This window comes from Salmo salar, chromosome ssa07 (assembly GCF_905237065.1).
Source record: "Salmo salar chromosome ssa07, Ssal_v3.1, whole genome shotgun sequence".
NCBI lineage: Eukaryota > Metazoa > Chordata > Actinopteri > Salmoniformes > Salmonidae > Salmo > Salmo salar.
In genome coordinates, this window is record NC_059448.1 from 34,387,168 (window position 1) to 34,402,265 (window position 15,098).

Below are 15,098 nucleotides of genomic sequence, written 5' to 3' on the forward strand. Positions count from 1 at the left end.
ATCAGCATGCGTGTGACCTGGCATTTATTAGTCAATCACTGAAGATTTGACTGACTGACTCAGTGGGCTGACTGAGGGGATAAATAAGCTGATAATTAAAAACCAAACCCTGGGCCAACATAAAAAGGTTAGCTTTTCTCTAGCAGAAGGTAGTAAGACTTTGACTGAGGAGGTTACTGTGTGTGTGTGTGTGTGGGGGGGGTCTGTCTGTGTATGTTTCAATGTGTATTTGAATGCGTGTGAGCGCAACTATGCATGTGTGTGTGTGCCGGTGGTAAGAAAGAGGATAAGAGGCGGTATAATATGAGGTGATTATGCTGCTGAGGGGGGCTGACAGCGGGCAGAGTAGCCCCCCACTGAGTTATAAGACAAGCTGGATATAAGAAGTCTTTGGCTGGGGCCTAGCTGGGCGTGTAATGGGTACCAGAGCTAGCTCTCTGCCAGCAAACTCTCCATAAGCTCCATCGTTATCATCAGGGCTGAGCTCTGGTCAAAAGTAGTGCACTATACAGGGAAGAGGGTGCCATTTGTGATGCAACCCAGACCCTGTGCCAGCTCTCCATAAGCCCTATGGTTATCATCAGACCCAGGGTGATAATGACTGCCTGGTGCCTTGGTGCTGGGCTTGGCACAGCTTCACACAGCTCTGTGAGCCCTCCCAGCACAGGCAGCACAATGGCATTCCGTGCCAGCACACACTGCTAGGCTACTGCACCAACACACACATTTGATGGAGAGCGAGAAAGAGGGCAGAAGGAGATGGGGAGAGGTGGAAAGAGAGAAAGAGGAGAAGAGAAGATAAGTGGAGAAAAAAGAGAAGAAACGAGTTGATTGAAAAAAAAATGGCCATTTGGAAGCTGGGTGTGATTATGAATAGGTGGCCTTAGAGGAAGTATTCCTGTATATGGAGACACATATGGCTCAGATACTTCTTTATAGCCATATACACTTTTAGAAAAAAGGGTTCCAAAAGGGTTATTCAGGTAGAACCCTTTTGGGTTCCATGTAGAACCCTCTGTGGAACGGGTTCTACATGAAACCAAAAGGGTTCTTTCTACCTGGAACCAAAAAGCATTCTTCAAAGGGTTATTTGATGGGGACAGCCAAAGAACCCTTTTAGGTTCTAGATAGCACCTTTTTCTATATACATAATTGACGAAAATATGAACATCATTTGGCCATCAAAGCAGCTGTGATCGTGGTTGATTGTAAAACCCTTTTCCCTCCTCCTTTTGATTGTCATACCCTCATTCGCCTGTCACCTTTTGGACGTTGTGGCCCCGTGGCCCTTGGACTTTACGAGGAGCAGGACCCCGGGGACACCTCTGGGCATTGGATATTTCAGTAGTAGTCCCTCTGGGGAAATGTTTTGTAATTATCCTACAACTCCCATGGGGCCGTGGGGCAGGGCCATTAATGCCTGCTTGCTGATGGATAACTGGTAATTGCTGTGGAAACTAGGGGTTGAACCATCATGGGATGGAGACGGAGGAGGAGGAGGAGGGTGTTCTGTTTGGGTTTATAGTAATATACAATACTCACCTTCAGCTGTTGTGCTGCTGCAGCTGTTATGTGGCTTTATGTGGCTTTAGAGCTATGTTCCAATATTCACACTATTGCATATTCCTCTCCTCTCCTGTCACTAGTAGAGTATATAGGAGGATATTGAGGGCTGCGTCTTGTCATCATCAGGGTGACAGAAGGGGGGTGTCGTGTCTTTGGCTATGCCGGATTAAGTGATATGACATGCTAACCTATAAAATCCTTTCTCTGTAATTAACATTACCTGATTAAGCTAATCATGTAAATGTAAGAAAGTCGGGGCACCACGGAAAAACGTTTATAGAGCCGTTATCTTCCGAATAAACTCTTAAAATACTTTGTAATATTTTACATCGATAGCAGTCAATATTAACCCTTATCTTATTTTCAGTCTCATAATGAAAGTTGTAAATTCTTGGTTATCTTCACGAACCCTGGCTAACAAGTTGAATCAGCAATACAAAATTGGGTTTAATTATTTATTTACTAAATACCTAAACTAATCACACAGAATTACAAATACACCGAATACAAATGATGTCACACATGATGGCTGGTTACACAAAGGAAAGGGGGTTGGGCTTGAATGAAAGAGCGGGAAGACTTAGGAACAAAGAAACAGCAGCTATGCTATCGTAAATACATTATCTTATGCATTCTAAATTACCGCCCATTTGGAAAAGGAAAATGCAATAAATATTTACTCTGAGCTGCGCTTCGGTAGATTGGTCGTAGATGCTGGCCGGGTTGGCCAACAGATCTTCCTGTCCTCGGAAGAATGTCTCTGGTGGTAAATTGGATACGTGGTGGTATCTTCGTCTGTCTGTTAGACTGGATCCGTCGTCCGTCCTTTCCTAGCCCCCGTCTACAGCGGCCGCTGTTAACTCAACGGCTAGGAAGTATCACTAGTTCAAAGTTCATACCATTCGCCACCAAAGCTCACGCCGAGGTTGGCTTAGTTCTGTACTTGACGTGTGTCCTTCTAACGTAGAGGCTGCAGACCTCACGTACTGGAACATGTGGTTATCTTTTCGTCAAAGGCTAATATAGTGGAGAGGGGGAAGGATGTGTTTCATCGTTTATAACCCCTGTCTCTTCACAGGGGTGGGCCACTGATCAAGCAGGGCACTTTCCTTATGAAAACCCAATTCTCTCATTTGGAAGCTAAAATTACATTTAATCTCCTAACAAACAATTTCAATATCAAACATTTCAATTGCATAACAATTCCATGTGGCTCTGATAACTAGAGGATGTATACTTTCCCAGGTACAGTTTATGTCGTCCTGTCATCAGTCATAATGTCTCAGATGACAACCGAACTGACATCCATACTCATTACGTTCCAAAGCATATTTCCAACTGGTTTTATTACCAAAATATGGTTCCTTTCCCCATTTGTTTGATGTTCCCAGACTCTCTATATTTAACAGGACAGCAGTCCTTCAGGACAGCAGTCCTTCAGTAGGGTCAGAAAGAGAGGGGAAGGGAGAAAGGTATTTATGGGGGGGGTCATAAACCTTACCCACAGGCCAACGTCATGACGAGGGTGAGTTAGAGGGGAGGGCAGTGAGTGAAGGATAAGAAGTGCTACAGGGTGAGGAAGGCGGAGGAGGTTTGAGTGACAGGTGACACCTTGCTAATGGAGCTGTGAGCACCAATGGGTGGAGACGGGGAGGGGAAGGGAGGTGCTCTTTATCCCCCTGGAGGAGGGATGATGGAGTGGCCCTCTGTGATTGTAATGCCTGCTGCTAATGTGTCATTGTGTGTGTACTGTATGTGTGCCTCCCCCTCCCCTGCCCTTTCTGCCACTAATTGCCCCTGCTCAACATCTCTGAGTTGCCAGGAGGGGGAGGAGGAGGCTACTTGGCCTGCCATCTGTTCCGACTCCTGACCCCCTCTCCCCCAACCCCTCCCCATCTCCTCAGGGTCCATTGGGGATTTTCCCTTTTCTTCATTCTTTCCCTGCTTTTCTTTCGCGGTAAAAAGGATCCCATGTGCCAAGGCCTGCCGCCTCCCTTCTAGGAACACACCCCTCATTATATTCACCTCCCAACTGATGCATGCCACATGCACTTGACACACACATACACACACGCAGGCACGCACGCATACCCTGAGGGGTGTGTTCCTTGAAGGGAGATCCTCTCCCTCCTGAGTAGCTTCTTCAGGGGGACTGAGATATGAGGAATCAAGAAATTGATTTCTTATGCATCAAAGTTGATTGATAATAAGTCCTTTGTTGATTGATAGCAAACCACTCTCGCTGCTTTACTTCTCTCTTCCTCCATCCCCCCTTATTTTCCCCCCTCTTCATTTCCTCTCGTCCTCCTTTCTCTCCTTCCCCTCTGCCCTCTGTGGTCCCCCAGCACAGGCTGTCATGTAGAGATTATGATTAGGATAATAGGGTTAATTTAATCCATATTGCCTGGCCTCTCTCTCTGGGAACACATAAGCATGTGTTAGTGTTTATATTTTCCATCCAGCATGTGGGACTGAAACAGTAGAAACACAAGGGCTCCCCTTCCCAGGGGCATCTGTTGGGTATGGCAGTTGCCATAGTCTAGCTCAAGACCCACAATTTAAAGTAGGCAAAAAAAGTAGATTAAAATCATTCCAATCTCGATAAAATGCAACAGAAAAAAACGCAACGACAGTAACAAGTGTAGGCTATAACAAATGTAAATTTTCATGCAGTGACAGAATGAGAATTCAAATCATTCACGTTTACTTGCTTAGTCTAACTTTAACTTCCCAGCTCTGCAGATTTTGCTGCGAAGAGACAGAATCATTCGATCATTTGTTTTGGAACTGTCCATATGTAGCTTGTTTTTGGTCGCAGGTCCAGGAATGGCTGAAGAATTGCAACATGTTGTCACGTGGAGCGGAACAGGTGAACCCAAGAGCAGACTCAGACGAGGCGACTGGGATGAGGTAACCAAGGTATTTATTGAAACACAGCGGGAAGATGGGGTGCAGGCCAGGGGAGGCTCAGGAAGCCAGGTGCGGAGGCTGAGGCTTGAGTAAGGGGAGTTGAGACTAGGTAAGTAGGTTCGGAGAGGAATCCAAGGACGCAGTGGAGGGTCCAGGACAGGGTAGCAGGACTGACGAGATGTGGGACTGGAGACAGGGGCCAAAGTCAGAGCGGGCAGAACTGTAGCGGAGAGGAAAACCGAGTCAAGCAAGGGAAAACAAGCATAACACGAAAACAGGATCTAAGCAGGAACAAAATGGCTAAAACCGCAGACAGACTGAGCAGAGTTTACGATCTGGCAGCGTGGAAGTGGCAGGGCTGAGTATTTGTAGAGGTCTTGATTATGGAACAGATGGCAGCTGGTGGGGATCTGCTCTGTCTCCAGCACACCTGTCTCCGCCCACACACACACACACACACACACACACACACACACACACACACACACACACACACACACACACACACACACACACAGAGAGAGAGATGAAGAGGGAGAGAGTGGCGGCAGGTTAGGGAGACACAGGATGAGAAGTAGAGGGCGTGGTAGGAGAAGATGTAACACATTTACCTGGAGCTAACTCTGGAAATAGCACTGCTGGTTGATTTTTAAAAAGTCAGTCAATCGATCAATAATATAATAATACACTTAGCAACATTTTTTCTTTAATTTACAATATGTAGAAACTATGAGAATTGAAAGTTTCATAACTTTTGTGAAACATCACAGCACGGTTGAAAAATGTATGGCAAATAGAAATCAAAACGGTATGGTGTTCAGAGGTAGATGGAAGGGGTTGAGCGGAGCTGAAGGATGGGACTAATAACAAACAAAAGATAACTATTGTAAAATATACTGTGTCCGTAAAATGTATATAGTATGTATAAGCTGGAAGTAAAAGCCTAAGTGTTGTTAGTTTACTTCAATTAGGGGAGGGGTGGTAGGGTTGGGGGAAAATAATAAATGAAAAAATATTTTATATATTTTTATTTATTTATATATATATATATATATATATATATATATATATATATATATATATATACAAAACAAATATATAAGTGTAATATAATAAATACAAAAATAATAATACTGTAGGCCTACATCGTCATCCTCTGTCTGCATCCCTAATCCCTACCTGTTGCCTACCTGCCTCTGGGATAATTAATTTCCACCTCTCAATCAGTCTTGCTTGTCCATATTCTTACAGATCAATATTGCTGGCAAAATGTCATTAAATATTGCTAGCGCTGTTTAAAATATATATAATAATCCCCCAGGTAGTGCAACTACTGTGTAAGCAACACAATAATAAAAGACAGAGACAAGCTGGCCCAGGGAAAAATGTGCGAGCCACCCTTCGTTGGCTACTATGTTGCAATCAAAATTCTCGGAGCCGCCTTGTTGATACAAAATGTTTCAATGTTCTCCAAGCCGCTTCATTCGTTGATATGTTTCAATATTCTCAGAGCCACCTTGTTGATATGATGCTTCCATATTTACAGAATATTTCCCTTCCCTGGAAAATAATGCAGACAGGCAAATGCAAACATTAGCGGGAAGAGCAGGAGACAATGACACTGTCATAGTACACTGTATGTACCGTTCCACAAGGGTGGCTTCATATAGCCTATAGCAGGTGGTCGGCAACCTTTCTCATGTGGAGTGCCAATTTACAATTCAACCTACAATTTCTAAAGATCTGCGTAAACAGTTATGATTTGCAAATCAAATTTTATTGGTCACATTGTCACGCCCTGACCTGAGAGCCTTTTATATGTCTCTATTTAGGTTTTGGTCAGGGTGTGATTTGGGTGGGCATTCTATGTCCTTTTTTCTATGCTTTGTATTTCTTTGTTTTGGCCTGGTATGGCTCTCAATCAGGGACAGCTGTACATCATTGTCGCTGATTGGGAGTCATACTTAGGCAGCCTGTTTTCCTTTGGGGTTTGTGGGTAGTTAATTTCTGTTTAGTGTTTTGTTATACCTGACAGAACTGTTTGGCTGTCAGTTTTTTTGTTTTTGTTTAAAGTGTTCTATCTTTAATAAATTCATGATGAGCACTAACCACGCTGCGCCTTGGTCTACTCTCTTCAACGACGGCCGTTACACACATACACATGGTTAGCAGATGTTAATGCGAGTGTAGCGAAATGCTTGTGCTTCTAGTCCCGACAGTGCAGTAATATCTAACACTTAATCGAACAATTCTCCAGCAAATACCTAATACACACAAATCTAAAGGGATGAATGAGAATATGTACATATAAGTATATGGATGAGCATTGGCCGAGCGGCATAGGCAAGGTGCATTAGATGGTATAAAATACAGTATATACATGTGATATGAGTAATGTAAGATATGTATACATTCTTAAAGTGGCATTATTTAAAGGGACTAGTGATCCATTTATTAAAGTGTCCAGTGATTGAGCCTCAATGTAGACAGCAGCCTCTCTGAGTTAGTGATTGCTGTTGGTGGCGGTGATATGATACTTGACTAGTCTCTCAAAGCACTTCATGACAGAAGTGAGTGCTACGGGGCGGTAGTCATTTAGTTCAGTTAGCTTTGCCTTCTTGGGTACAGGAACAATGGGAGCCATCTTGAAGCATGTGGGGACAACAGACTAGGATAGGGAGTGATGGAGTGATTTAATATGTCTGTAAACACACCAGCCAGCTGGTCTGCGCATGTTATCTGAAGCTGACCGTGATAGTCACCGTGATAGTATAGTATTAGCCCTGTGTGATGTGCAATCAATATGCTGATAAAATTTAGGTGGCCTCGTTCTCAAATTTGCTTTGTTAAAATCCCCAGCGACAATGATTGCAGCCTCTGGATATATAGTTTCCAGTTTACATAGAGTCCAGTGAAGTTCCTTGAGGGCCGTCTTGGTGTTCGCTTGAGGGAGAATGTACACAGCTGTGACTATAACTGACGAGAATTCTCTTGGTAGGTAAAATGGCCAGCATTTGATTGTAAGGAATTCTAGGTCGGGTGAGCAGAAGAACTTGAGTTCCTGTATGTTGTTATGATTACACCATGAGGTGTTTATCTCTGTCGGCGCGATGCATGGCTGAACCGATTCCGACAACATATCCTGAGAGAGCCATGTTTCCGTGAAACAGAGAATGTTACAATCTCTGATATCTCTCAGGAAGGAAACCCTTGCTCGAATTTTGCCTGCCTTGTTGTTAAGAGACTGAACATTGGCGAGTAGTATACTCGGGGGGGTATATGCACGTCTACGGGGGTATATGCACGATGTGCACGTCTACGGAGCCTGACCAGAAGGCTGCTCCGTCTGCCCCTTCAGTGGCGTCGTTGTTTTGGGTCGGCTACTGGGATCAGATCCATTGTCCTGGGTGGTGGTCCAAACAGAGGATCCCCTTTGGGAAAGTCGTATTCCTGGTCGTAATGTTGGTAAGTTGACATTGCTCTTATATCCAATAGTTCTTCCCGGCTGTATGTAATAAGACTTAAGATTTCCTGGGTAACAATGTAAGAAATAATATATAAAAAAATGTAAATACTGCATAGTTTCCTAAGAATGCGAAGCGAGGTGACCATCTCTGTCGGAGCCATTATAATCAATCATATATTGTAGGCTATCTAACTGTGCCGAAAACATTTCTAACTGCCAACAAACAAAATAAATCTATAGCTGGCTACTAGACAGAGGCACTGTCCATTCAGCACCACAACACAGAGCCCCACTATGCCTACCTGTAGGCCAGGGTTTCCCAAACTCGGTCCTTGGGCCCTCCCTAGGTGCACGTTTAGATTTTTTTCCCCTCACTATACAGCTGATTCAAATAACCAACTCATCATCAAGCTTTGATATTTGAATCAGCTGTGTAGTGCTAGGGCAAAAACCAAAAGGTGTACCGAGGGGGAGTCCCAGGACTGAGTTTGGTAAACCCTGCTGTAGGCTACCGAGGCCCTGTCCATTCAACAGTTCTGAATCATAGGCTCGGTCTTAGCTCCCTTTAAAAAGGGATGTGGTGCCTCCCGAGTGGCGCAGTGGTCTAAGGCACTGCATCACAGCGCTAGCTGTGCCACTAGAGATTCTGGGTTTGAGTCCAGGCTCTGTCGCAGCCGGCCGCGACCAGGAGACCCATGGGGCGGCGCACAATTGGCCCAGCGTCGTCAGGGTTAGGGGAGGGTTTGGCTGGCAGGGATGTCCTTGTCCCATCGCGCACTAACTACTCCTGTGGCGGGCCGGGCGCAGTGCATGCTGACACGGTCGCCAGGTGTACGGTGTTTCCTCCGACACATTGGTGCAGCTGGCTTCTGGGTTAAGTGGGCATTGTTTCAAGAAGCAGTGCGGCTTGGTTGGGTTGTGTTTTGGAGGATGCACGGTTCTCGACCATCGCCTCTCCCGAGTCCTTACTGGACTTGCAGCGATAAGACTGTAACTACCAATTGGATACCACGAAATTGGGGAGAAAAATGGGTAAAAAAAGGGATGTGAAGATTTTCCTTTTGTACTTCGTAATTTTTCAGCATTCTTTGGTCTTGTTTGTTTGTCTTCTTGCGTCCTTGTCGATTGTAGGCCTAAGTAAGTCCTTTGATATAGGCTTTGCTTTTTATTTCAATTAATGTGTAGAATTTATCTGGCATAGTCAGCTGTTTTATGCACCTGTTACTTTCACATTGGTATCAGCATTTGAAGTCGGCCTTGTTGTGACTTGATAGAGTGTATTGCTGTCATCTATTTCATGTTGCAATATATCCTCCGTTCCACAAGTAAATGAGTCAATTTATGATGAATTTGAGTAGTGGTTGACACTGTACACGCAGTTCCACAGACGTTTAACTTCTATGGGCTAGGTGGGACGTGACCGTCCCAACTGCGGGACACACTATTCAACAGCCAGTGAAATAGCATGGCGCGAAATACAAAACAGCAAAAATCTCAATTTCATTTTCTCAAACAATCAACTATTTTACACCATTTTAAAGATAAACTTCTCGTTAATCTAACCACATTGTCCGATTTCAAAAAGGCTTTACGGCGAAAGCATAAAATTAGATTATGTTAGGACATAAACTTCACAAGAAAAACCACACAGCCATTTTCCAAGCAGGGACATGCATCACAAAAACCAAAAATACAGCTACAATATTCACTAACCTTTGATGATCTTCATCAGATGGCACTCATAGGACTTCATGTTACACAATACATGTATGTTTTGCTCGAATAAAGTACATATTTATATCCAAAACCCCCATTTTACATTGGCGCGTGATGTTCAGAAAATGTATTCCCACCAAAACTCCGGTGAATGTGCACATCAATTTACAAAAATACTCATCATAAACGTTGATAAAATTTACAACAGTTATTGAAAGAATTATAGATATACTTCTCCTTAATGCAACCGCTGTGTCAGATTTGCAATAAATGTGCTTCAGGGCAACCGGAGTCCCTGTGTTTATAGACCCGTATTTGGATGGAGCGGCTAATGTCCCTTTTTCTGTCCGACATTGTAAACGCTGCTTCTGTGCTCTGTGGTCCTCGTGTGAGAGGCTGTGTGTGTGTGTGTGTGTGTGTGTGTGTGTGTGAGAGAGACAGAGAGAGCTAGAGAATGTCTTCAACCTTCAGGATTGTCTTTCATCTAGACTAGATACTTAGCTATACATAGAGGGAGTTCTGTTAGGTAATTGCACATACATGTACATACAGTGCATTCGGAATGTATTCAGATCCTGTGAGTTTTTTCACATTTTGTTACGTTACAGCCTTATTTGTAGGCCGTCATTGTAAATAAGAATTTGCTCTTAAAATGACTTTCCAATTTAAATAAAGAAAATAAATTCCATAATGGATTACATATATTTTCAGTCTACACACAATACCCCATAATGACAAAGCAAAAACAGTTGTTTTTTTGCAAATAAAAATAAAGTAGAAACAGACACATTATTTACATAAGTATTCAGACCCTTTGCTATGAGACTCAAAATTTAGCTCAGGTGCATCCTGTTTCCATTGATCATCATTGAGCTGTTTCTACAATTTGATTCGTGTCCACCTGTGGTAAATTCAATTGATTGGACATGATTTGGAAAGGCACACATCTGTCTATATAAGTTCCCACAGTTGACAGTGCATGTTAGAGCAAAAACCAAGCCGTGAGGTTGAAGGAATTGTCCGTAGAGCTCTGAGACATATCTGGCGAAGGGTACCAAAAAAAGTCTGCAGCATTGAAGGTCCCCAAGAACACAGTGGCCTCCATCATTCTTAAATGGAAGAAGTTTGGAACCACTAAGACACTTCCTAGAGCTGGCCACCTAGCCAAACTGAGCAATCGGGGGGTAAGGGCCTTGGTCAGGGAGGTGACCAAGAACCTGATGGTTATTCTGACAGAGCTCCAAAGTTCATCTGTGGAGATGGGAAAACCTTCCAGAAGGACAACCATCTCTGCAGCACTCCACCAATCAGGCCTTTATGGTAGAGTGGCCAGACGGAAGCCACTCCTCAGTAAAAGGCACATGACAGCCCGCTTGGTGTTTGCCAAAAGGCACCTAAAGGACTCTCAGACCATGAGAAACCAGATTCGCTGGTCTGTTGAAACCAAGATTGAACTCTTTGGCCTGAATGCCAAGCGCCACGTCTGGAGGAAACGTGGCACCATCCCTACGCTGAAACATGGTGGTGGCAGCATAATGCTGTGGGGATGTTTTTTAACAGCAGGGACTGAGTTACTAGTCAGGATCGAGGGAAAGATGAACGGAGCAATGTACAGAGAGATCTTTGATGAAAACCTGCTCCAGAGCACTCTGGACCTCAGACTGGGGTGAAGGTTCACCTTCCAACAGGACAACGACCCTAAGCACACAGCCAAGACAACGCAGGAATGGCTTCAGGACAAGTTTCTCAATGTCCTTGAGTGGCCCAGCCAGAGCCCGGACTTGAATCCGATCGAACATCTCTGGAGAGACCTGAAAATAGCTGTGAAGCGACATTCCCCATCCAACCTGACAGAGCTTGAGAGGATCTGTAGCATCATAGCGAAGAATACTCAAGGCTATAATTGTTGCCAAAGGTGCTTCAACTAAGTACTGAGTAAAGGGTCTGAATACTTATGTAAATATGATATTTCAGTGTTACATTTTCGCAACTTTATTAAAAATATATCACAACCTGTTTTGCTTTGTCATTATGGGGTATTGTGTGTAGGTTTTTGAGGGAAAAAACGATTTAATCAATTTTAGAATAAGGCTGTAACGTAATAAAATGTGGAAAAAGTCAAGTGGTCTGAATACTTTCCGAATGCACTGTATACTATGGAAACTCCTCCATGGAGATTCCTATATATGGACCAAAATAAAAGGACACAGTTTCTCTTCACAAATAGAAAAGAAAGGCCAAACTACCACTGCAGGTTATAATATAATAGGTTATAATATCAACAATTATGTTTGAATCACTCACCTCACTTCAAAACATAAAATTTCCCCACACAGCTAACAACCCATTCTGATTTCACTCATAGTACTGGCAGGCCCTTTAAATCCATCTGTGGAGCAGCAGTAGATGATAGCCCCATTGCAGCAGAGGAAAGGAAGGGTGCATATAGAGTGGCCACAATCAATATGGGGAATCAATCTGTGAGATGGAGGGATGTGATGGATGGATCTAGCAGGAAGCAGTGTGTGTGTGTGTGGCAGGATACAGCCTGAACTGAGTGGTGCTCTGGTGATGGCGATGATGAGGCTGGGATATGGCGACGTGGCGAGGCAGCAGAACACTAGCAAGAGTGCATGGGTCTGTCTGTGTGTGTGTGTGTGCGCAAAGCTTCCTCCATAGGATTGATGGAAGTGTGTCTGTGGGGTGATGCCAGGGCATCGTGATCGTAAACATTTGTGTGCGTGTGTTCCCACCGGTCTGATCTGGACTGCAAGGTCAAACAAGGAGAGAAGCGCAGCTCAGTTCTGTGACTACAAACTCTACTGGAACTATACATAATTTCCAGCAGTTTCCGCATCTAGCAGCAATAGATTGTATCTTCTCTCTACTTTTCATATCTCTTTGATGCAATACTCCAGTCATCCAGGGTGACCACAATCTGGGTTATGGATATAAAGGGATAGAAGCCAGAAAAGTAAGGATCCAAGTGTTATGTACAGTGTGTGTTATAGGTTGGATGAGGTGAATATATCTATTGTTGACAGGATAAAAGTGTACAGCCAGGGATTATTAGTGTACAGTTGTGTGTGCCATGGGCTTGATTTGCACTGTGTGTGTGTGTGTGTGTGTGTGTGTTACGGGCTTGAAGTGCACAGTGTGTGCTATGTGTTAGATAAGGTACTGTAGCTTTTCTACTTTTCCTTCGCCTTACTCTGGGTTGTTTGGATTAGGATTGTTCTCAAAGTGTTCGTGAGTGCTAGGGTCAGATATGCGTGTGTGCGTGTGTGTTGGGATTGTCAGTGGTGTAAAGTAAAAATACTTTAAAGTACTTCTTAAGTAGTTTTTTGGGGTAACTTTTACTCCACCACATTCCTAAAGAAAATAATGTACTTTTTACTCCTTACATTTTTCCTGACACCCAAAATACTCGTTACATTTTGAATGCTTAGCAGGACAAGAAAATGGTCTAATTCACGCACTTATCAAGAACATCCCTGGTCATCCCTACTTGCCTCTGATCTGGCACACTCACTAAACACAAATTATTTGTTTGTAAATTGTGTCTGAGTGTTGAACTGTGCCCCTGGCTATCCGTGAAAAAAAGAAAATTGTGTCATCTGTTTTGCTTAAATATAAGGCATTTTAAATGATTTATACTTTTACTTTTGATACTTAAGTACATTTAAAACCAAATACTTTTAGACTTTTACTCAAGTAGTATTTTACTGGGTGACTTTCACTTTTAATGAGTCATTTTCTTTTAAGGTATCTTTACTTTTACTCAAGTATGAAAATTGGGTACTTTTTCCACCACTGGTGATTGTGCGCTGAGTGGTTGCTAGTGTCAGAAGTAAATATTAAGTAAGCAAGATTTAATGAATTCGTTTTTTTCTCTCTTTCCTCCTTTTGGATAACAAGATGGATTTGTTTTGCACTTTGGATGAGCTGCTGCAGGAACTGAGTTTCGGGGTCAGTGTTTCAAGTTTTGTAACATGCACAAGTACAGTGAAATGCCTTTCTTGCAAGCTCTAACTAGGGCTGTTGCGCTGACTATATTACCGTCACACCAGCGGTCACGAGTCATGAAGGCAGTGAAATTCCACGTGACCAAGCTCTGATTATACTGATGGTAATTAGTAGCCTAACAAACTTGCTAACTACCTGGGACTCAGCACTCTACTGTCCCTCTAATCACTCTGACGTCAATGCAAATGTAATAAAAAATCGAATCAAACACTTCGTGATAGCCAATGAGCTCATGTTGCGCAACATTTCTATAGGCTATGCAATTGGGTGAGAAAACAGAGTGATGGCCTCCACTAAAAAGAGGAGGATCCCATCAGCTTTCTATAGGCTAAGCCTACTAGATTTATTTCTAAACTTTCTTAATATTAAGCACACTCCTTATCTTTACAGCAGGAGTATAGCCTACCTGGCTGGCATGAAATTGAACCATTGGAAAAGCATCCTCCATTCACAATTTAAGTGCATAGATGACATGTATTTTTTCCCGCTGGCCTTGTTTTGAGACAGGTGCATAATAGTCCATTCTAAATCAAAACAAATTTCACACATATATTATTTAGTATTTGTAAAGACAAGATTATGTCAAGAATAGTCTGATGGGTGACAATATTAGCCTATCACTTGTGAATTATATAATATCACTTGTGAATGATGCCCAGCATAAGAAAGAAACAATGCCTTTTTTTCCCTCAACTTTTTCAAATCAGTCACACACCTCAGGTAGCCTATTTTTTTTTTTTAACTAGGCAAGTCAATTAAGAACAAATTCTTATTTACAATGGCAGCCTAGGAACAGTGGGTTAACTGCCTTGCTCAGAACAACAGATTTTTACCTTGTCAGCTCGGAGATTCGATCTAGCAACCTTTCAGTTACTGGGCCAACACTCTAACCACTAGGCTACCTAGCCTAACCCGTAGGCCTACATGTTTTGATGAGGTTTGGCCAAATAACATCTTAAAATTCAGCACATTAATCTGCTTCACAAGGGGTGTAGACCCTAACTGGCATACATAAGCAGCGCTTGAGTTTCAAGTTTGGGGAAGATCATTTTCACCATAAAAATGCACCTTTATAATAAAAGCATTACATGCATAATCACATTTGCGGTCCTTTCTATTTTATTCAGCTTTGTTCAATTGTATTCTTCATAGTATAAAATAATACACTCCTAAGTAAGCATTTCACTGAGGTATTCGGCACATGTGACAAATACAATTTGATTTGATTTGTTTGGCTAATAAATTAAAACGTTACTTTGAACTACTTTTGGGTACCTTGTTAACATTACATCATTAAATCCACATCTTAAACGTTGCTATGTTTTTGAAATGGCAAAGAAAACATGTAATCTGCTTGACACATTAAAGTTGCTTACCTTACAGATCACAAAGTCAGCTAATTTCCACTCCATTC